General features: G+C 45.1%; 1 protein-coding gene across 4 annotated transcripts in view; it reads left to right on the top strand.

The window, feature by feature from the left end:
• TFB1M (transcription factor B1, mitochondrial) overlaps positions 1-24,918 on the top strand; it is a 440,085-nt gene that overhangs the window by 29,334 nt on the left and 385,833 nt on the right. For all 4 annotated transcript variants that reach the window (XM_078649185.1, XM_078649186.1, XM_078649184.1 and 1 more), the window contains one exon: positions 22,944-23,053. The gene's annotated coding sequence lies outside the window, so the exon portion shown is untranslated. The remainder of the gene's footprint in view (positions 1-22,943; positions 23,054-24,918) is intronic.

The following is a 24,918-nucleotide window of genomic DNA, read 5'->3' as shown; positions in this document are numbered from 1 at the left end:
GTGTTTATTCAGCTTGCTTTGAGGCTTGTAATTGGATGCAGTTGGATGTGTGCGCGCCCTCATCTGAGACTGTAAATGGAACCTGCCAGTTGTTTGCTCAACCTGCTTTGAGGCCTGTAAATAGATGCTGTAAAATATCTGCACAGCCTCCGACTGAGCAGGAAGACTTGCATGGACGTATTTGTTAGCTTGGGCTCATTTCCAGCATTCCCTTGGGTCTTGTGTTGTAGAGGAGCCTTAGTGTGCCTGACCCCTGATGCAAGCGTTGGGCCATCAGAGGGAAAGCACCCAAGGTATGTTGGGGGAGTCTCAGCTTTGCATAGCACTCTGGGATATGTTTGGAGTGGGCCGTGACACTTGCACTCTGGGGATGACTTCTGTGCTCAGCGTCTAGTTGGCCACTCTCCCAGCATGTGTTTGGCCTGTAGGACAGCACCTTTCTGCAATTCCAGTACAGAGATACACTCAGAGTTGCATATGTGCCCAATCATTTCTGATCTGCAGCTGGCACTTCTAGCCCAGTACTGGGCACCTCACTCACTGATGCACCTCTACCCAAAAGTGCTGTGGCATAGAGTAGAGTGGCGTAGAGTTCGGGCCATCAGCGCAGTAGTTGTAGCGCACAGCTGCAGCATGGGTGCGCCAGTTGCCTCACATCAGTACTGCGGCCAGGCGGCCTGCCTCATAAATTAAATGGTGCGCTTCTGAGCCTCTCAATAATAAAGATGGGTTGGCCCTCTCTCCTGTTCACCATCCCAGCATCATCGTCTTTGTTGTAGCGCATTCTGATGACCAAGTTATAGATAGAGCTACACAACTATAGGGGCAGCAATTACATGTTATGGTACGCTATTTATGTTTATATAATGCATCCTATGGAAAATATGGCGACGGCCCAAATGCCATGTCTGTGCTTCGTTAGATGAAAGCAAAATGTTCTATTTAATATATTGTGTTGGAAGTTTGTGTGTGTTCCTTGCTATTGAAAAGTGCTCTTCGGGGCCACATTGCAGCCAGCTGTATAGTATATCTGCGCTATGTTGGGTGTATGCTAGGTCTGTCCAAAGCGTTCTGTTCGATGCTTGCGTGTGTTTTAAACTACATACAATGCTCTTAGGAGCTGTGTGCCATCCATCTATATGGTATTTCTGAGCTATGTGCCATATAAGCTCTACCCAGTGAGTGCTATTTCATGGTAGCGTGTGATGTACATTATTGAAAAGTGTTGTTGGGTGCTACAGTGCACCACAACGGTCAGCTGTACGCTCTATATGAGGTGCACAGTCAACATACCTTTGTAAACAGGTTACTGAGGCTTCGTTTTTATATGGTTCCAGTACTCCCGGGGCCCCCACTCTGCCTATTCCTTGCATTTGAAATTTACATTTACTGCTGTAGTGTGAGAATGCATTTAATGAAAAGGAATATAAAGTAGGGTTGCCAAAAGAAAAATGCCAGCCATGTGTTTAAAGAGCCTGGAAGGACCTCGTCTTGGCACTAAATAGGGTTATAAATAAAAAAAGTATGTATTCATTTGTAATGTGACACTTCTGTCTTTGTTCCCTTTAATTATCAGTCATGGATCTCATCATTGAGGCAGCCCTACAACACAATCAAAGTGAGTTCTATTTATATATTGCTGTTCGAAGTATGCACAGATAAGTGCTGAAAATACGGCGTTAGGTGACTGCTTATTTTTGTCGGTGGGGCAAAGTGGTGGGTGGTGGGCCGGGCCGCTTTAGGGGCCCCCCTCATTGTGCTTTGCTGGGAGGCCCCCTCAAGTTTCATTGCGCCACTGGTGGAGTGCCGCGGGGTCGTCACTCAGCCCTATGGTTTTTAATTTTTATATGTGCCCACTCACGGAAACTGTGCTCTCTTCTGGGATATTAATAGTTTCATATTCTGACAACATGCAATTAGTATTCTCTCTTGTTCCTGAACTTGGGCCTCAATCTACATCTCTGGGGCCTTGCATGGAGAAGGTAGCTAGATGGATGGAAAGCTGCTGCTGCCTTAAGCTAAACAGGAACAAAACTGGATTGATGATACTAGGGAACAACGCTAATATCCAGACAATATTAAGTTGGCCTAAGTGCTTAGGCACTGCCCCCACCCAAAAGATATCTATGAACCGTTTGGGGTATGACTTGAAAAGTCCCTTTCAATGGATAACCAGGCAACAAAGTTATCGGCCAGCTGCTATGATCATCTTAGATGCACCTGCTTCCTCCTTCATCTAGAAGTTTGAGCTGGGCTACGAGAACTTGCTGAACCTGGGAATGCCTTGATTTTTAACCAAGAGACTACAATTCATGCAGAACGCGGCTGCCCACCTCCTGTGCAATATTCCAAGATGTCAGGCAGCTCAAAAGGCCCTTGGTCACTCTTCATTGACTTGAAGTAGACCAGTGGCAGAATTTCAAGCTCTATGTATTGCACACAGAGCGCTTCAGGCAAAAGGTCCACTTTTATTATAATTGTTAATTTCACCTTACACCCCTTATGGGACTCTAAGGTCAACCAAAGCTCAACCTGTGAGAGTTCTCCATATCCGGAGAATAATAAGTGGAGGGCGCTCCTTTGCTTACACTGTTTCCAAACTGTGGAACTCTCTTTCTAATACTGTACGTCTCATTGAGAATTAACTTTTGTTTAGGAAGCACCTGAAAACTTGTCTTTTTAGTAATTAGCCTTTCTAACTTTTCCTTCCCATGTTGCACATTGTCAGCCCGTGTTGCGGATGTTAGTTGGGATGCCTTAGGGTAGCTATGTGCTTTGCAAATTCGCATAGAATAGAGTAGACCCTGTCCAGTACTGCGAAGATGAGGGATTCAATTGACATTGTTTTCACAGTTACAAAAAGTCAGAAGCAGCTATAACACTTGTTTAAGCAGTTCATGCATCATTGCTATTATCACCCATTCAAGAGAGGGCCAGTTTTGTTGAAAGAATTCACAGAATTCCTTCTTTAATATCCACATCTAGGATGGACACGTGAATATTGTGAAGCTTGTGATTGAGGAGTAGCCAATACTACAAAAAAGGTGGCATCTTTTTGGTCATGGTACAACCAAAAAGGTTTTGTCAAGTTTCTGGTTACAGTTGCTGATTTTTTGGGATGCTGAAGCAAGGAAGAGGATGAGTTGAAGTATAGGTACCATTGCTTTGATGACTTGTTTATTAAAACATATGGGGCATGGCTTCGGAGCCTACCAAGATGGCAGCTTGCTAGAGGAGCTCCGGCTCTCGTTTGCGAAGCACCCTAACATACGTTACAATCTCCGAACCCACTGAAGCTGAAATAGCGGTGTAACGCAAAAGAAAGCTCCAATGTCAATGATGAGCTATGGTGACAATCCGGAGCATGACTGAACCTACAGACAGAGATGCTGAATGGGGAGGGCCTACAGGCGCCGGCCTTTGCGTAGTGCTTGGCCTGAGGCGGCGAGGGTGCCCGGAGCGGCTGCGCTGGACCCTCTCCCCGCCATTGAAGATGAACGGTGAGACAGCGGCAAATCGGCGGCGGCGTGTGCCTCCTCCCGTATTGACCCCCTGCTCCTGTAATTAAAAAGTTGCAGCCTCGGACGGGGTTTGCCGTCATGAGTCCAGGGGGAGGGGCTAGGCCATTGAGAGCAGTAGACAAGCGCATGAGGCCGGGATCCGGTCCGTTGCGTCCATCAAGAGCCAGTGGAGTCCGACAGCTCACATCAGCCCCCGATACAAAATAATACAAGAGATGGGGAATTACTGCTCTGAAGGCAAGCCCAAGGGAAAGGGCAGGCGCACTCAGTGGGGCTCCAGATCCGACGTGGGGGGAGAGACAGTTGCACCAGCTGGCGAGCACAGAGATTAGCTTGAGAAAAGTCTGAAAGTGGGTGGGGGCATTAAACAAATTGAAAGGTAAGATTCCTGGTGCCCACCTAGTGACTCCATTGCCGGGCCAAGCTAGGGGTGAATCTTGGCGATGGTAATGAATACAAAGAAGGCCCTGCGCCACAGAGAAAACGAAACCTCCCCCCCCAGGGTTCGAAGTTTAGATTGCAATTACTGCACAACATATAAAGACAACCCCATTGCATGGAGTGGGTGGAGAGGAGCCTCAAGCTTAGCTCGAAGCACCCAGTCATTCATTAAGCCGTTCATTAAACAAGTTTTGGGCCATACTAGCCTTGAGGAGAGACCAGGCGGAGCCGCAAGCGGCATCCAGCATTAGAGACGAGCCACATTAGAGCGCTCCCCTCCAATAAGGGGCACACTGAGTGCTGGACAGAGCAGACTACCCTGCTGAAACCACTAGGAAGGACCCAGATCAAGGTTGCAAAAAGCACCATAATCATACCACCGATGGGGGTGGAAAGCTCACTTGGACTCTGAAGCACCGTGACGAGGAATAGAGGTGATAATACAGTGAAGGACTCCCGGATGAAGCCCAAAGGGCAGGCAGGGACCCAGACTAATAAAATGGACAAAACAAGCAACAAATACCCAGGAGCAATGGACGGACTACTCTGCAGAACCCTTCCTAAGTATGATAATGGCAGCCATTGCAGATCTGAAAGGGTTGATTGAACCCAAGCTCGATGCGGTGACCCTAGATGTAAACCTCCTGCAGGCAGACCTGCATACCATCTCTGATAAAGTCACCACAGCAGAGAAAAAGGTGGCGAGCCTACAGACCAGCATGAAGCCCCTTGAAGAACTGGTACTAACTATCACGAAACAACAAGAGGTCATGGCGGCGAGGCTCGAAGACCAAGAAGGGAGGGCGCGAAAAAACAACATCAGGGCGGTAGGGTCCCAGAAGGAGCAGAGGGGCCAATCGTGGATTTATTCTTGGAAGACTTGATACTACGCCACCTAAAGCCAACGAGAATCTCCAACTATTTCACTATAAAGCGGGCCCATAGAGCCCTACTCCCCAAGCCAAAACTGGGAGCACCACCAAGAACGATGATAGCACGGATACTCAACTTTCGTGACAGAGATGCCATATTACAAAGGATGTGTGCTCACGGCGACCTGCACTATAAAAATGCAATAATTAGGCTCTTCCCAGACTTCACATTGCAAGTTCAAAGACAAAGGCGGACCTTCGAGGCGGTCAAGAGGGAACTACGCAGCAAAAAGGTCAAGTACATGATGTTGTTTTCAGTAAAACTCAGTCATCGCAGAGGGCAAGACCTGGCACTTCAACACAGTGGATGAAGCCTGGGAATGGCTGGAGGGCTGGCGAACAGTGGGGCACAACCCTCGGCGCGACCAACGGCGAGGATGGCAGAAAGATCAGTCACCCAGCCTAATGGAAGAAAGAACAGACACAGGTGAATGAAACTGATACGGCAGGACAGATGGGAACTTCATGGAAGGAGTGTGGCCAAAACTATCACATATGAACAGAAGACGGCCGACATGCTTAAACACTATTGTCAGTCGTATCCTTTGTGAATAAGGGGAAAGGTTAAAAAACGTGGGGGTGAAAAACATATATGGTGAAGGGAAACACTCAACAGACTATATTGCTATCAGCAGAAACAATAATGAGACCATAAGACTGAAGGGGTGGGTGTAAACGAGGATGTTAACCTACACCATCAGGCACTGGCCTACTCCATACTAGACAATTAGGTTAAAGGGGCGACAGGCACTCTGCATGTTTGGGAGTGGGTGTTCAGTTAAGCCCACCTAGCAGGGTAGCAGGGGGGGAGTTGCACAGTTGGGGAACATGGCATTGTTGTAGCCATGATGAAACAGTTTGTTGTTTTTACAAAATTGTCACGATGTAAGACAACTTCAGTATTTAATGCATGAGATTGTATTCTTGCCAGCACGATGACCACTACAGACTTTGACTCCAACTGGGAGTTTCCCACCATAGGCCACAGAAAGTGGGGTGCCAGGGTGCTGGTAAGTTAAAAATACAAACCTGGAATGTCAGTGGGTTGGGTAATAGGAACAAGTGATCAATAGTACTACAATACCTACATAGGCATTCCCCGGACCTGGTGCTGCTGCAGGAAACGCACTTGAAGGGAAACCAATATAAAGCACTGGATAGATACGGATATAAACTGGTAGCATATGCTGGTTACACATTAGGGTCGAGGGGGGTGGGAATGTTGATGAGGACCACTCTCCCCTTGGCAATAAAGGAGATCAAGCATGATCCACTTGGGAGATACGTAGCATTCACAGGGCTTGGGCAGGAAGGGTACTGAACATAGTGTTGACTTACATACCACCAGCCATTCACACAGATACACTGTCGGTATTGGGTGCCCTGCTCGTTGATAGCAGGGAGTCTTAATATTTGGCGGCGATCATGGAACCTGAGAAAGACAGGGAATCGAAAGCGACCAGGAAAAGAGGGGAAGAACCTCTGCAGGCATTTGCCAGGGCCATGGGGCTGACAGGCCTGTGGCGAATGCATAACCGGCAGGAAAGGCAATATACCTTTTATTCGACGGTACATGGCAGCTACTCTTGCCTTGATTATATGCTGACGCACACAGAACACACAGGCTGTTCCGAAATACAACTATCAAAGCACATGAGATTTCGGACCACTCCCCAGTGAAGGTGACCCTTCAGAGTCCACCAAGACAGATGGCATTACAACCTAGAATAGGGCCGTGGGTCTTTAAGAATAACAACTTAGTTGAGCAAATAAGGGAAATGACACAACTTTACTTTCAGGAAAATGAAGGTAGACTCTGCTTGCAGTTTAGGGGAAGCATTCAAACCAGTGATACGGGGATACATACGAGCACTGCTTGGAGGAGTGGGGGGGGGGAGAAAAAAAGATCAAATCAGACACTTTGGAGGCAGCGATGATTAAGTTGGAATCGAGAGCACTGACAAGGGAAACAAGCATTTGCAATGCAATAGGTCTCGCATTAGGAAAGTTTGAGCTATTGGTATTGTAAATGACACATTTTTTATTTATTTGTTGTTTTTGAAAATAGCAAAATTAATAGCTTTGTCATTTACAATGCCAATAGTTTTAACTTTTGCAAACGTGACACCTATAGCATTTGTAATGCAATATGTGTTCTATTTACATGACTTAGATGTATATTGTTACAAATAACATTGGATTTTTTTTTTTTTTATAATTAATACTGAAATAAAAGTTATTGTAATTTGTAATGGCAATAGCTTAAACTTTTGTAAATAACTTTTGGAAAGATTATGTTCAGTGTATTTTATTGTGATTAAATTCCAATAACTGAAGTGAAGTATTAACATCTTTTTGTGACATTTGTAATAAAGCTTGAAACATTGAAAGAACATATTAGAACCAGTTGTTGTTGAATGGTTGCACAGAGTGATGCTGTGGCCTTCAGTGGTGCTGTGGCCTTCGGTGGTGCTGAGTGATGCTGTGGCATTCAGTGGTGCTGAGAGATGCTGTGGCATTCAGTGGTGCTGAGTGATGCTGTGGCATTCAGTGGTGCTGTCGCGTTGAGTGGTGCTGAGGCGTTGAGTGATGCTGTGGCGTTGAGTAATGCTGTGGCTTTGAGTAATGCTGTGACGTTGAGTAATGCTGTGACGTTGAGTAATGCTGTGACGTTGAGTAATGCTGTGACGTTGAGTGATGCTGTGGCGTTGAGGGCTGCTGTGGTGTTGAGGGCTGCTGTGTGTTGAGTGGTGCTGTGGCGTTGAGTGGTGCTGTGGCGTTGAGTGGTGCTTTGGCATTGAGTGGTGATGTGGCATTGAGGGGTGCTGTGGCATTGAGGGGTGCTGTGGTGTTGAGGGGTGCTGTGACGTTGACGGGTCCTGTGGCATTCAGTGGTGCTGAGTGATTCTGTGAATCTGAGTGATGCTGTGGCGTTGAGTGATGCTGTGGCATTGAGTGGTGCTGTGGTGTTGAGTGGTGCTGTGGTGTAGAGTGGTACTCTGGCATTGAGTGATGCCGTGGCGTTTAAGGAATGCTGTTGCGTTGAGTGATGCTGTGGCGTTGAGGGATGCTGTGCGCTGAGTGGTGCTGTGACGTTGAGTGGTGTTGTGGCATTGAGTGGTGCTATGGCGTTGAGTGGTGCTGTGGCGTTGAGTGATGCTGAGTGTTGCTGTGGCATTGAGTAATGCTGTGGCGCTGAGTGATGCTGTGCGCTGTGTGGTGCTTTGGAGTTGATTGGTGCTGTGGCATTGAGTGGTGCTGTGGCATTGAGTGGTGCTGTGGCATTGAGGGGTGCTGTGGCATTCAGTGGTGCTGAGTGATGCTGTTGCGTTGAGTGATGCTGTTGCGTTGAGTGATGCTGTGGCGTTGAGTGGTGCTGTGGTGTTGAGTGGTGCTGTGGTGTCGTGGTGCTGTGGCATTCAGTGGTACTGAGTGATGCTGTGTCGTTGAGTGATGCTGTGTCGTTGAGTGATGCTGTGTCGTTGAGTGATGCTGTGGCGTTGAGTGATGCTGTGGGGTTGAGTGGTGCTGTGGCATTGAGTGGTGCTGTGGCATTGAGTGCTGCTGAGTGATGCTGTGGCGTTGAGTGATGCTGTGGCATTGAGTAATGCTGTGGCACTGAAAGCAGATAAAAATGTTTTAACCCACATTGCACAGTTTGCCAAATACATATATGGTGAGCAGTCCGTTTGGTTTCCTAACATAGGATACCTTGAGATTACGTTTACATACATGTCACTCTACTGTTAGTAGATAACACTTTACTGTTTTTAAGAAAGCTCTTGGACTAGCTTTAGAAGTATTGAAATCGTTAACTGATGGAGTTGGTCCTGAGTTTAGGATAATCCGTGTCCTTGCGCCTACAGAGACTCGAAAACTCTTCATTTTAAAACCGGGTTAACAGGACTATAATTTCAGACGGAAAAAAACGAAAGTTTATGAGCTGCTTGTGCACAGAATCGGGAAACCTGTGAGATGTGCTTGATTTACGTGATGCAGAAATTAAGTCACGTTGCAGCATACTTTCTGTGGTAGGCATTCAGACCGGCGGAAAACCGAAAGTTTATGAGCTGCTTGTGCACAGAATCGGGAAACCTGTGAGATGTTCATGATTTACGTGATTGTGGAAAGAGGTTCAGGGGGAGAGTGTAATAAAAAGCAGCAGATGGTGGGGAGCTCTGCTGGTGTGCGAGGAGGATGGGGTGGGGGGGCGGAGGAGTAGGGGAGCGAGAGCGTTTGGTTTGCTAACATAGGATATCTTGAGATTACGTTTACATACATGTCACACTACTGTTAGTTGATAACACTTTACTGTTTTTAAGAAAGTTCTTGGACTAGCTTTAGAAGGATTGAAATTGTTAACTGATGGAGTAGGTCCTGAGTTTGGGATAATCTGTGTCCTTGCGCCTACAGAGACTCGAAAACTCTTGATTTTAAAACCGGGTTAACAGGACTATAATTTCAGACGGAAAAAAACGAAAGTTTATGAGCTGCTTGTGCACAGAATCGGGAAACCTGTGAGATGTGCTTGATTTACGTGATGCAGAAATTAAGTCACGTTGCAGCATACTTTCTATGACCTTTTGTGTACAGCACTAGGACGTTTCTTTAAAACAAGAAATTTTCATAACAATTGATCTGATTTCCTGTGTTGTTTTGCTAAAATTCACCTTATGAATATGTTTGGTATAAATTAATGTTAATTGATTCTGTGTGTGTCATAATGTGTATGCATGTGTGAATGTTTGTAATTGTTGGGAATGAGTGTAATTGTAAATAAATGTGGAGTGTAATAATTTTTGTATATAAACTTTTGAATGTTTTCTAAATATGTCTCTGAAAAAAATTGAAAATTAAAATAATTGATTTATTCTAGACTAAAAGAGTTGTCTGAAAACTTACTGTTTAATTGAGTAGGTTGTTTGGTCACTTCCAGGCCCCCATTCTAAGTGATTGGCAATATTGGTGCTTGTTTTTGGTTTTTGCATTTAGTGAGGCTTGTCCTTATTGCCCGTAAGCCCAGACCCAGTATAGGTTACGGTACTTTCTATGGTAGGCATTCAGACCGGCGAAAAACCGAAAGTTTATGAGCTGCTTGTGCACAGAATCGGAAAACCTGTGAGATGTGCTTGATTCACGTGATGCAGAAATTAAGCCACGTTGCAGCATACTTTCTGTGTTAGGCATTTAGACCGGCGGAAAACCGAAAGTTCATGAGCTGCTTGTGAACAGAATTGGGAAACCCGTGAGATGTGCTTGATTTATGTGATTGTGGAAAGAGGTTCAAGGGGAGAGTGTAATAAAAAGCAGCAGATGGCGGGGAGCTCTGCTGGTGTGCGAGGCGGATGGGGGTGGGGGGCGGGGGAGCAGGGGAGCAAGCTCTGCTGGTGTCCGAGGCGGATGAGGGTGGGGGGCGGGGGAGCAGAGTAGCGAGCTCTGCTGGTGTGCGATGGGGAGCAGGGGAGCGAGCGAGTGGGAGGGAACCAGCATATGGGGTGTGACGAGTGGGAGAGAAGGAGCTCTGCTGGTGTGCGAGGCGGATGAGCGAGCGAGTGGGAGGGAACCAGCATATGGGATGTGAGTGAGGCCAAGCATGCGCTGGCGAAGTGTCACACTTCAATAGATCACATGCATTGGGAGGAATCCGCTTGGAATCCGCTTGGTCAAAGAGTTTGTTTCAACTACTATATTCTCGTCTATTTATCCCTGCGGAATAGACTAGTCGAGTCCTAAAAACGACCCGCCACTGATACACCAAATTAGGCTCAAACAACAGGAAATAAGAGACCTGGCGGATGATGCGGCTAGGTCCCTGGCATTAGCATCTCAAAGAAGGCTATACAACCTCTGAGACAAAGCTAATAAAATGATCGCATGGCTGGAAAAGAGGGACGGAGAAAGAAATGGGGTGGAAATACAAGACCCCAAGGGGGTAACACAGACGACTGAGGAGGGAATAGCGAAGTCCTTTGCCGATTACTACAAGGAGATATATACCTATAAGCCCCTTAGAACAAAAGTTGACTGCAGAGAACTACGTGTGGATGTCCGGCTCCCTACGCTGCCTGACAGTGACAGGGATGACATGAAAAAAGACATCACAATAAAAGAAATTGAGGGGGCCATATGTGATTTGCTGGACGGGAAGGCATTGGGACCTAATGGCCTGCCAGCTGAATTCTATAAGAACACAGCGGGGGTAGTGGAGCCATACTTATTGAAGATGTTTGAGGAGGCGGAGGACAGGGGACCAGCGAACAGCCACGATAGTTGTGATTGCGAAGCTGGGCAAGCCCTCGGAACAATTTAATTTGTACAGGCCCATATCCTTGTTAAACTCCGAGGCTAAAATCCTAGCCAAAGTCTTGATGGACCGTATCTTAGGGGTCATTACGACACTGATGCACCCGGATCAGTCGGGCTTTATGCCGCACTGCAGTACAAGATTAAACCTTAAGCGACTGTATGGAGTAGTGCACCTGGTCCCATCCAGATGATGATGCAGTACTGCTTTCATTAGAAGCACGTATGGCATTTGACTGCATCCAATGGCACTGTTTATTTGCAGTCTTGGGGAGATTTGGATTTGGCCCCTGATATCAATCGTGGATCTAACTATTATATGCGAAACCTTTTGCCAGGCTAAGGGTAAATGGCTTGGTTTCTCGTTCCTTTACCCTCCATAGAGGGACTTTGCAAGGGTGCCCACTATCCCCCATCCTATTTGTTCTGGCACTGCAGCCACTTGCGGCTTGGGTAAGAGGAGACCCAGTGACAACGGAGATACCCAGAGATGGGAACTGGAAGAGCATATTTCGGTATACGCAGATGATCTCTTGGTCTACGATACCAGGTCCCATTTCACAGTAAGCAGACTGTAGCAAATATTTAGACTATTTGGTGGCTACTCAGGATATCAAATCAACTGGGACAAGTCCCTTCTATTTACGCTTGCCGGAGGGCCAATGACACTACTGGTGGAGGAAGTCAAGCTGCAAATTAAAGATAAATTCAAATACTTGGGTATTATGATTGGGACATCGAAACAGAGTTCCGGGAAGACAACCTAACACCCCCACTGGAACGCCTTAAAAGGGACGTGGCACATTGGACGTCCCTGCCAATCTCGCTGATGGAAAGGGCGTGCTCCTCAAAATTATGACACTGCTGCGCATGTTGTATGTCCTACAAAATACCCCATACAAGATGCCAGACAAGTTCTTTACAGAAGTAGATAGCGAACTAAGGAAAATCCTATGGGATGGGGGAAGCTCCAGAAAATCCCTATTCAAACTGCAGAAAAGTGTATACGAGGGAGGCCTCGCCATCCCAGATATAAAGAAATACTATTGGGCGTCCCAGTTAGTGCCAATCAACAAGTGGATCTACGTAGATAGGGATGACCTGGCGTATAGAGTGGACCATCTGGGAATGGGGCAGAAGGGCTACCCTGGGGCACTATACCGTAAAGTCCTGAACAAACACATGCCCCTGCATACACAAGCAGTGCTCAGCGCTTGGCGGAATGCAAATAACTTCCAGGGATGGAAAATAGATTGACACAAAGAACCCCTCTATGGGACAGCGATATACTACACAAAGTAAGTACACTACAGGGGTTTCAGAAATGGAAACTCAGAGATATAGTCCACCTGGGAGATGTATGGAGAGGGACGGCAATAAGCCCATTTGAAGACCTTCAGAAAGAATTCAAATTAGCAGACTCTGAGAGATATAACTCCATTCAGTTGGGACACGCACTTCAACTGCACATTAAAGAAGGAGAACAGCTGCTGGATTATAGCCCCTTTGAGGACCAGCTTCTGCTGGACCCGATCCTGGGAAAAGCGACATCCTTAATATATAGAAAGATAATCAATAATGCACCTGATCCACTGAGGACCCTGCGAGAAGCCTGGGAAACAGATATTGGGTTATTGGAAGACAATGATTAGTCTGAAGCAATACAAAGACAGAGGGAGGTGGCGATTAGAGCGAGATTTAGACTGGTCCAATTACGGATTCTACATCGGTCCTACTCTAGAGGAGTACTGTTATGTAAACTGGAAAGGGCTCGCACAGACTTGTGTGTAAAGGGTTGCAACCAAAGAAGCACATTCTTCCATACTATTTGGGAGTGCCCAGTTATACTTAAATACTGGGAAAGGGTGACACAGGTTATGACTGAGGTCCTGGGACAGGAAATTCCAATGGAGGCCAGGTGACACGTACTGTGTGTGACAGATGACCAAGCCTGGCACAAATATAAAAAAAAATGGCTGATGATAGCGGCAATGGTAGCTAAAAGAAATAAAGCTAGAGCGTGGGGGGCAAACCTCCCCCAAGGATAGGGCAATGGAAGACAGACTTAGACTGGTGTAGTGCTGCCGAAAAAGTCGTCTATGAAAGCAGAGGCTGCCTACGGAAATGGAGGAAAGTATGGAACCGCTGGGCTGAATATAGAGGCCTGGGGAACCTGATCGGGGCGAGCGGGAGGGATTAGCAGGGGTAAATAAGTCAAATACCACCTAATAAACAACCCATAAGGGTAAGCTTTGGAATGAAAGATGTAATATTTGACAACAAATTCATACTGCAAACCTGTTTGGATCAATACCATACTCCTGTAACCAGAACACTGTATGTTGCATTTAATAAATGTTCAATAAAAGATTTAAAAAACATATATATATTTATTTATATACAGTTCAGCTAGCCTCTGTACCGCTTACGACTTTATACACTTGGTCCATCTATAAACTAGTTGAAACTGTAACTTTTTAGTGGCTTTGGTTTGTTTAAACGATTTTGCACACCATATTAAATTGGGCCTTTCTTCCTCAAAGCAAATTATGAACCTCAAAAAAAAATCTCTCACTTCCACATCAGACGCTGCCTTCTGAGAACTTTGTTAACACACCTCCCAGAAATTTACATCAGGAGCTCCCTTGGGCTTTAGTTTACTATTGCTTGTTATACCTCAAACTTGTATTCAGTTGTAGTACCCTTCCTATTAATAAAGCCAGTGTTTGTAAGTGGGAGTTTTTTTCCACTGAAATGAAAATGCCTGAAACGGCTAATATGAAAATACAATGACCCTTCAAATTGTTGCCAAATACCAGTCTACAGACTCATTGTCTGTATCCACTGGCTATGTGGTTTGGCTCCTGCAGAAAGACCACTAGTACTCAACAATGTCCCTGTCACTAATATAGTGGATCCTATTATTCACTGGGAAGGTCTCAGTCATGTATCGCAATCTTGTTCCTGCATCCCATGGCATTTTCTTTTGGTCTGCTAGTGTGTCTGGTCTCAGCAGGGCCCATGCAATTGGCATGGGGGAGTGCCCTTCACAAGGATAGAGACTCTTTTGATATGGCCAGTGTAAATAGAATGTTCTCTCTTGGGAGTTAAATGAAATGTACTTCTCTTGTGGTTGCTGTGTTTGGTTGATTAAACCTCACTCTGCAGATCTCAGCGTCTAATCTATGCAAAAGAAGATGACGCCCACCCCAGATGCCTCCTGTCTGTCCCACTTATTATTCCAATGTACAACCATGGATATTTCTTCCTGCAATATTCACACACACACACACACCATGCTCCTCATTGTTAGCTGCTTTCTATGCTGGCCGGATCCTTCATCGGTTTTCATGGCCCCCTGTAAAAGAGTACCAGAGTCTACCAGGATTCAGTGTACCACCTTGTCCCTTTAGTATGTCACCTAATCTCCTTCCAGAGTGTCTGTATCACCAAAAATACTACCAGAGATGTATATATGCTGCAGATGCCTGTCCACAAGAAACGTATATATTCCTGGTAATCCTGATGTTAGTCCCTGGAGGAGCACAGGAGTAGGACCTCTCTAAAGATACGCTCTTCCGTACCACCCCCCCCTTTTGATTTAAGGCTATATATTCCAAGTGCCTGTCCACACCGCCAATATTTGTCTGACACAGAAGTAAACATGCATTTAAGAAGGAAGGGTGTTAGAGAGCATTGGTACATCTGCTTGTAGGCAGAATGTCTCTGGAAGATGCTGCATTGTGTTTTGGGATTATCCGGCCATAGTCTGACCCATTCTTTGTCAAACATAGCTATCTCTGCATCACGTTCCTATTGATGTTGTAAGGGGTGTTTGTTGCTCAGATATTTATTTATTTTATTTATTTATTTATTGGCTTATATAGCGCACAGGGCTCGAAAATTCCACTTGACCGCTCGCATAGTCGAGCTAAATTTAACAAGGTCGAGCTGTTTTTAGTTCCTACTCGCCCTTTCTGGCGAGTAGGAAAACAAACCAACTTTTGTCCTCTGTCTGTGAAAACGTAACAAATGTGACAAGATAACAAGATTTAAAGGCATTTTTATTGCTCACAAAGTTAATGAGCAATAAAGATACCTTTAAATCTTGTTATCTTGTCACATTTGCTCCGCTTTTAGAGACGGAGGTCAAGTAGGTTGCAGTTAGGTCGAGGAAATTTTTTAAAGTACTAGTCCTGCAGGACTAGTACCATGTTTTGGATTTTTCGAGCCCTGGCGCCGCAGGAATTCAACCCCCAAAGGGGTATCTCCGCGCTTGAGTTCTTACCATGAAAGTCAGAGACCAAAATACAGACAGGAAAGATACAGGGTTTAAATAGTCAAGAACAGGTGTGTCTTTAAGAATTTCCTGAAAGCTCCGAGATTGGAATTTTGTCTCAACGTTAGGGGTAGGGTGTTCCAAAGAGTAGGACCCCTATAGGAGAGTGCTCGACCACCCTGCCTTTCCCTTTAAATCCGCGGAACCTGGAGCAGCAGTTTGTTCCTAGAGCACAAAGAGCGCCCTGGCTCGTAGAGTTTAAATTTTTCGGTCAGATATTTTGTGCCCGTGCCAAACAGGCATTTATGGATTACGCAACATATTTTGAATTTAACCCGCTGGCGAATGGGCAGCCAGTGGAGTTTGTTCAAAAGAGGGCGTGAAGGGGATCTGGCTGGAGCATTAAGGACCAGTCTGGCAGCCGTATTCTGGGCTACCTGTAATATGCCAAGTTGTTCCTCATTGGCAGAAAGAAGAAGCCCATTGCAGTAATCTAGCCTGCTGATTACTAGCGTTTGGACCAGTGTTTTCCTGTAACTATCTGCTAGGTACGGAAATACACGCCCCAGGAGCCCAATGACCCTAAAACAGGATCCCGTTAGCTGCGTTGCGTGGTCTTTCAGAAGCAGTGACTGATCAAGGCGAACACCAAGATTTTTTACTGCCTGTTTAGGACAGGGGGCAGGCCCTAATTCCGGAGGCCACCAATCAGGTGACCAAAGGAGAGAGGCTTCTCCGAAAAGCATGACCTCCGTCTTGCCCACATTACATTGTAGGCAATTGGAGGTCATCCAATCGGCTATAGCTCTCATTCCCGCAGCAAAAGTGTGTTTAATTGCTGGCGTCAGGATCTGGAAAGGAAATAAAAGCTGGGTGTCGTCTGCGTACGATATTGGCGTGAACCCAAATTCTCTCACAATGTCGGCCAAGGGGGCCACATACACGTTAAAAAGTGTGGGGCTTAGGCATGAGCCCTGAGGAACCCCCTTGGTGAGCTCCCTAGAGATTGAGAAATGGGAGCCCAATCGGACAGTTTGTGAGCGGCTCGAGAGAAAACAGACGACCGATAAGAATTTCATGTGACACCGTGTCAAAGGCAGCGGACAGATCTAACAGCACCAGAATCATAGAACCTCCTCTATCCAGTGCCATCCTGATGGTATCGGTCACGGAGAGGAGGGCTGATTCGGTGCTGTGATTAGGTCTGAACCCAGATTGCGAGTGGTCCAGACCGCCCGCTGCCTCGATGAAATTAGCCACATGTGTGTTCACATGCTTCTCGGCCATCTTACTAAGGTAGGGTAGGAGAGAGATCGGGCGGAGATTGGAGAGGTCCGACCAAGGCAGCGCCGCGTTCTTCCGAATAGGGTTCACTATCGCCTTTTTCCAGTCACTGGGCACTTGCCCTTTTTTAAGGGAGAGGTTGATCACCATTTGAATGCCGGTGGAGAGCAGATCACCTAATGGAGCAACCATTTTAGCAGGGATAACATCTGTTGGAGACCCTGTTTTGATTTGGTTATACAGGGAGACAACATCAGATAGGCTGACTTCCGGAAATGCAGAAAACAAAGTGCTTTCACATTTAGATGTCCGGAGGACGGAGTAATCAACATCACTCCTGAGATTTGCGGCCTTTGTGATTTTCTCATATATTAACTCTATTTTATTTTCAAAAAAAGTCTGAGATGTCATCGCAGAGAGTTTGAGAAAAATCATCAGGACTTTCACAGGCCACAGGTTTTACAAAATATTGAAGAATTTTGTAAAGTTCTCTGGTGGAATTGCCAGCTTCATCCAGTTGTAAGGCGAGACTGTTCTTCCTGGCCGATTTTATATTTTTATGATAAATGGCCAGAGCCTCTGAGTACAACTTCCTGCTAAGGGGTGTATGTAACTTCCTCCAGATTTTTTCGAGCTTTCTACATCCTTGTTTCTCCACTCTCAGCTCTTCCGAGTACCATACTTCCTGTTTAGATCTTGGGTACTGTTTATGGAGTTTCAGGGGCGCCAGTTGATCCACCGCCTCTAGGAGGGCCCTGTTGAACTTAGTAAGACCTCTCTCGACATCGTCATTCTCAAGAATAGTAGGTTCATTCCATACCCTCTGTAGCCCATCTAGGGTTACCTTATGCCACTGTCGTTGCCAGACTGCTGGGAAAGACTCATGGCGAGGCAAGTGAAGGCCTAAGAGTGTAAATTCAACCATATAATGGTCAGACCAGCTTACCGGGATTGGGGAATCACATTTTATCTTAGGACAGTTACAAAAAATTAAGTCCAGAGTGTGTCCACCTGTATGTGTAGGACCACTGTTCCGAATTACCAATCCTAAAGTGGAAAGATCGGAAAACAAGGATACTGTGTCTGGATGATTGGGGAGATCTACATGGATATTAAAATCTCCAAGTAAGATAAAGTCTTTCTTGGCTTTGAAATAAGGGGCTAGTAATTCCATTAGGGTGAGCGAAAAACTCGCACTCGGCCCCGGAGGGCGATAGACTAATGCTCCCTTCCATTGGATTTTAGAGGTGGAACTGATCTTAAAGATCATAACCTCCATCAAAGAGCAGCATCTCTGATCAAGAAGAGAGACCTTCAAGCCTTCTCTATATATGACAGCGATACCGCCACCTATTTTAGTGGGGCGATCTAGTTTCAGAACCTTGTATCCAGTTGGAACCCCTAACATGATGGCAGGCACCGTGTGGGGCTTCAACCTGGTCTCCGTAAGGAAACAAATATCTGGTGTTACCGTATTGACAAGGTCTTAAAGTTCCTGGTAATGTTTAGGCAAGGAATGAATATTTAAAAGGAGACTTTTTAGCCCAGATTGTATAGGGTTTGCTGCAATGTTGCTACGGGTGGGATGCTTGATGGAAGGTTCTTGAGGGCAGGAGCCTTTAGGTATCATGGTGCAGCTACCAGTGGCGGGGTAAGTGAGAGAAGCCTGATGGCGACAACTGATACAAGAAAAAGGACCTTCGAGACACGGCCATGAGTCTCGCATACAGCCTGCTGGAAAGGCTGGTTGTAACTCTTTCAGTACCTGAGCTGAGTAGCAGATGGTATGACACCCAGCAGAGCCCAGATTTTTAGATATGGAGCCCATAGCGTCCAATTAACTGGAGCCTCAGGGGGAAGAAGAGGGTACAGGCCGCCCCCCACTCAAACCATAATAAACAGTAAAAGGCCTGTCCCACTGGACACTCTTGTTTTTATTTTAATATTTCAAGGGTTATGGCGGTCTAAAAATGTTTATTACCACCAGCCGAGTATCTTCTGGCTATTCACACCCATACAAGTGTCAGAAACTAACACGGTACACACACGGTACAGATACAATTTGTCGTGATACCATCACCAACCAGACAATTTTTGTGGAAAAAGTGTGGAGAAGAGAGTGAGCCCCTCACGGAAGAACCGCCAATCGGGTTATCTGGCTAGCAATTGCCAGTATACCCAATTATCATCATCGGTGACTCACTCTCATAACAGTGGAAAATGAAGACGAACAAAAGAAAAAGACCGACAACATATAACAGTGCTTCTTCTCAACATCAGCCCCACAATCTGCTGACTGTTCATATCATAGCAAGTCAACATAAAACCTTGCTAGAGCGCGTCAGAGCGCCAAAACACACCCAATATGTCTGCTGTGAATTAGTACCCGGGACCGACTCGTCAGCGTCAATGCTCGGCTGAGAGTGGCCCAGGCAGCAGGGACGAGAGGGGAGGAATTAAAAGCTTATTAAATCAAGCACTTTCACAATGAAGTTTTAAAATCACAAAATTCCCGATTATAGCAGGAACAAAACCTCTCGGCTTCCGCCTCAAGAGGGATACAGACATACAACTTAGTGAAGAATTTAGTTTGTTCTGATCAGAAGGTACTTTGGGCCAGATGTATCAAGAATTGCCTTTGTGATTCTTAAATAGCGAATTTTACCGATTCGCTATTTAAGAATCGCAAAATGCAATGTATGTAGGATTTGCAAAACAATTGTGAATCTTACATATTCCTTAATAGCGAATCACAAATTACGAGTCGCTATTAAGGAAGACCTTCCCATTGATTCCTATGGGCCTACAGGCCCATAGTAATGAATAGGATTGCATTCACAATTTGCGAGTACCAAATAGGTCTCGCAAATTGAGCATGAAATTTTAAGGGTGCAAGGGTGCCAAAAGGACACCCTGTTTCACCCCTGAAATATGCATGTGTGCACATGTGGAGCATATACATGCCCTAAGGGCATGTATGTGCGCCACATCCCACTTAGAAAAATGCTAAAAAGCGAATTTTTAAAGGAATTTGCAAATTACCACCAACTAGAAGTTGGTGGTAATTTGCGATTCCTTAAAGCCGGGTTGCAATTTTTTCTTGCTTCCTGCATTGCATTTAAGGAATCGCAAATTGCGATTCCCTTAATGCATTCGCAAAATAGGTAATCGCAAAAATTGCGATTACCTATTTTGCAAATACCTTTTGGGGTGATACACCCCAAAAGGCTTTTTCCTGCTCACAAATGGGCTTATTCTGCAAATCGGCCCGTTTGCGAATGGGAAAACGCTTGATACATCTGGCCCTTAGAGCTTGTGAAATTACAGACTAGCTTTTTTGAAGGGCATGAGGGGTTTAGAAGCGACTATCGCATTAGGCAGGTTGCATGGCCAGTGCCACAGCTGAAAATATTGGTTTCCATCGCAAATATAAAACTGATCAATAAATTGTTCAAAGGACTTTATGAAACTACCCTGAAACAGGTCATTCAGGAGTTTGCATTTTCCCTTCAACTAGTCTTGAAAAGAGAGGAGCTTTGCCGGAATAAAACCAGGGTTGAGGGAGAAGGGAGTATTGGGAGAGGCGAATGTGGTAAGCCCTTTCCTGGAGGACTGCTGGTTCCAAATCTCTAAAACAGTTCTTATTGGAGTGGCCAATGTATGTTCACTTTGTATCACGCCATACAAATGCTATGTCTGCTGCTGCTCCACATAAAAATAGGTTGCTTGTTTATACAGTCTTTAATTCTAATTTGGTACAGATCTTTGGATCTTGCCTTTCGGACGACCTCTTATGGACTATGCCAAAAGCTTACAGTGGGCTTAGAGCCGACCTATTGCTTACGTTTGGTTGCCTTTGTTGCTCTCATTTGCTTCCTTCTTATTCAGTGAACTTCCTTCCTCTTCTTGTGTTTGTCCCTCCCTTGAGCATAGCTTCTTTACCATCCTTTTGATTGGGCTACCTGCATCTTTTTACAGGTCCCATTCGGGGAACTACTTTTCTACTTTTTCATTTAGCACTCCATGAAAGTACATGTGTTTCCTTGTGCTCTTCCTCGTGTTCTACACTCCTTGTTGTTCCCTTCTTCCCCACCCATTGCACCTCCATTGCTTCCGCTACTTACTGTAGCCCTCGTGTGCTGATTTGCCCACCCCAAAAGCTCCGTACTGACCCCTCCTCCCTCTTCCATTGATTGCTTCCCCATCCCAGCTTTTTATTTTAAAAACAAATGCATTTCCCCCTCTCTCTGCCTCAAACTCATCAGTTGTCCTCCCTACCCGCTCCCTGTTGCTTCCCTCTCACCCGCTGCTTCATTGCTCCACAACTCATCGCAGTCTGCTTTGCAAACATGAAATTCCTCTTTAAATTGTTCAAAGGACTGTTTTTTAAAAATATTTTTGTTCTAATTGTTTGATAGGCCTGGCTTCTGTTAATTGCTGCCAGACCCCTGTGTTTTTAAAATAAACTAAAAAAACACTTTTGTGCAAGGATTTTTTATTTGTTTGTATTTACCATTTGTATTTATGTGACATCATGCCATCTTGTAACCGCAAATAAAAAATTAAATGGAAGCCGCACATGCATATAAATAATGTGGTATGAATCATGTTCAAGCGGTTGCATCATGGCACCTTTTTTATTCTCCGATGCTGATGCCAAAAAGCATTGGCATTGGCCAATATATCAAGAAAAGGCAATCTATTACCTTTGTCAAGTCCTGTTTTAGGTCTAGCTGCACAGGATCATTTTTCACTTCCAGGGCTTTTGTGATCATTACCAAAAACATACACAGAGAGGGGCTTTGGGTCATTCCCTTTCAGCCACTTGTTTGGGTCAGCACCCTTTCGCGATTGCAGTTAAAAGATTTCATACACATTTTGGATCAGGGCAGCTAAGTATTTCAGTCTTAACATTAGTAACTATTAGGTTTGTTAGTTTGCTTAAAGTGTGCTTCCCATCACAGTGCATTGATGGTGAATCGAAGCATCCATGCAGTGGAAGTGCATTTGTGATCCAAAAATTGTTTCCTCCATCCAGCTGATGTAATACCAAGGGTGACTTGGGAACTGAATGTGTTTTGCTTTTGATTCTGATACCACAATGCTGCTAACTTTGTAGCAAGCGTAATTTTGCACCTAAATGGCATTTCTGTTCATAAACATTTTCCACCCTCATTCTAATATTGCACAATGGTTGATTTTGCATCTGTGTGTAGTTAACCAAATGTGATGTCACAATGCTGCACCCAATTTACACATTTCCCTCTGTACTAAGTAATGTTGCATGTGAATATGATACCACAATCCTTCTTAATTTGCACCACTTAAGCTCTGAGTATACAAGTGTTTATAGTCAAAGATCATTCTGAGCAGGAAATCTCAGAGGAATCACCTTCCTTAAGTCCACCGAACTAACTCCTACCTACCACATCCAATATGTCCTTTCGTGTAGATCTACAATGTGTAACACAACTGCTGCATCTGTCCTCTCCGTGACCTTGATGCTGTTGCACTCATGCAAACATGATTCTGCTTATCCGCAATCCATTATTTTTCCACTAATATACAACGCCATCCATCAATACAACATAGAAAATGGGGTGGGTTGTATTTATTCACATATGTAAACTCATTAAACTCTACTTCATTCAAATCCATCACTATGGTGATTACAAACATGATGCCTAAACCACTGATCTGAACATCTCATTCCGAAATTCTGGCAGCAAAAAAGTTTTATTGATGGGTTCTTATAGCACTCATTAACTGAGGCAGTGGTTAAAATCGAAGGCACCCACACAGTCTCCTCTAAAGTTTCTCATTGAACAGTGCACCTTCCACACACATAATAAGGGCTCTGCCATGGACCGAATGTCATAAAGAAATGCCACATGCAAATCTTTAGCCCTATGAAATGGGATTGGTCAGATCACTTCTTCAGTCCTTTGAAATACTAACTTTAATGCGCCACATCAAGCTAAACCAGAGATCAAAATGGTAAAGTCTAGAGACCTCACACACATTGACAAAGAGTGTTGGCAAAGTCAGCGGGTCTGACGGAATGCAAAGGCATGCAAACATAGGCATACATAAATGGGATCCAACTGCTTCCGCTGTGTTAATGTGCAACCTATCTGTTTCTGTGTATTTTATGTCTGTGTCTTGTTTTTTTAATTCCCCAAGGTTGCAATGCTGGTGTTTTACAATCCCCTAGCATGTGATTCTGGTGGCTTCTAGCACTGCAAGATCGAGAAAGAAAAAAAGGAGCACAGACACAGGAGGTACAGAAAAGGGTAGGTTAAACATAAAACGGTACAAATAGTCTGTTTCCAATTGTGCATGCCTGGTGTTGGCTGTAGTAGCACATAAAGTCAGGCATATTGCCTTGGTCAATGCTTATTTTTCTGTGGTCAACACCAACAGAAGCTGTACATTTGTAATGTGTGTACATTGTGAGCTGTCCAAATCAGATCAATTGTGCTACTTATACTCACATTATAGCCATTAGGGGAGTATGCATGTTAGATCTGTCAGTCTTAGGGTGGTCGTCCCACAAACGTTTGCCTTGGTCCTACATATTTGGCTGGTTTCGTTTTTGCTGGCCTTAGGACTTGTAGTTGAGTTGTGGTAAATAAATAATTAATTACCAGTACTATTTTTGAATACATTAATAAAACAGATAGCTCAATAAATAAGAGGCAAGATCCGATGTATCTGAGTCGAACGGGCTTTATTCAGGCATAAGGGAAGGGACAGGATCGGGACAGCCTGAAATAGAATGGCATAGAAGGCAGCTGCAACGTTTCATCAACAGTACATGATATATATAGTAAAACATCACAATTACATTACATACAGTAGGCGTAACTAGTGACAAGCGTACGATAAGAACACATGGGCGTGAAAAGAAGGCGTGCACAGGGCGTGCACGTAGACATGTGATGAAAACGTCACAGAAGTGTCATAAAGTGGGTGGAAACATGGAGGGGGCTACCTGAGCAGCTGGAACCTTTAACCTAGTAGTGCGCGCAAACGGGCCATGACGTGTTACCGGGGAGAACTGGGGGCTATGACTTCTGCACTAGATGAGGAGACGAAAGTCTGCGATGTCAGGACGACATGTACCTATAGCATATCTGGTATCTGGTGTTTGGAGTACATGTTGATAGAATCTAAAAGTTATCAGGGCAAAGGCTACTTGACACTAAGGCTGGTGCATGCATATATTCTACATGTATTGCGTGTGTTATGAATCTTCCATGAATATTAATACAGTAATTCTCTTGCATGGAGACAGAAAGACTAGACTATAGCTGAAGATGTTTATGCGGTTCAGTAGCTTAGGAATGTGAAGACGGAGAGCTGAACTGATAACTAGAGGCATAACATATTCTTGGCAGACAGGCAGGCAGAGCCAGGCCGGGCACCGCGCTGCGCGGCAGGAAGTAAGTGAAGGGTCAGGGATGCAGGTGGGGGCTGCATCGCTCCTCGGAGTGAGTTCTGGAGACTGGAGCTTGAATCTGGTGTCCGGGCCCTTTGAGGCCTAGAAACGGGGACAATGCGGGGAATATAACGTGCATACTGTAAAACGTGGCAACATAGGCCTAATACTCGTTGCTTTCACGAGAACTGGAAACTGGCATACTAGAGTTGGACACAACTATAATTGCGTCTTTAATCGATCATAGGGGGATATATGCATATCGATCATGTACATATAACATAGGATGGGGAACACGTAGGCACACATAACAAGGCAAAATTCAATTTTCCTCATTCCCTCCTTGTGCCCTACGTTTCCATCAGGAAACATCAATATTCATGATACCATCTATCTGTTCATAGAGCATCATTTGCTCGTCTCGAATTGTCTTGGAACGGGACTTAGGACTAGGAATACAAGAGGTAGCGCACAAGCCGCAAATCGCAGGGCCACATTGTAAACAGAGGCAGCAACTGAATATGATCATTACTGCTATACCCAGGAATGACAATACTTTCCATCCCCAGGCAGATACTATACTCCAGAGCCAACCGGACCATGTCCAGGTGCCTGGATTCTGGTGTAACTGATGGGCAATTTTATGAAGTCTGGTTATAGCTGAATAAACAGACGGTGCGTTATTAGGAATGAAAATGCAGCAACTAGATCCGATGA

This window comes from Lissotriton helveticus, chromosome 6 (genome assembly GCF_964261635.1).
Source record: "Lissotriton helveticus chromosome 6, aLisHel1.1, whole genome shotgun sequence".
Lineage (NCBI taxonomy): Eukaryota > Metazoa > Chordata > Amphibia > Caudata > Salamandridae > Lissotriton > Lissotriton helveticus.
Note: the sequence above shows the minus strand (reverse complement) of the source record. Positions and strands in the feature narration are given on the sequence as shown.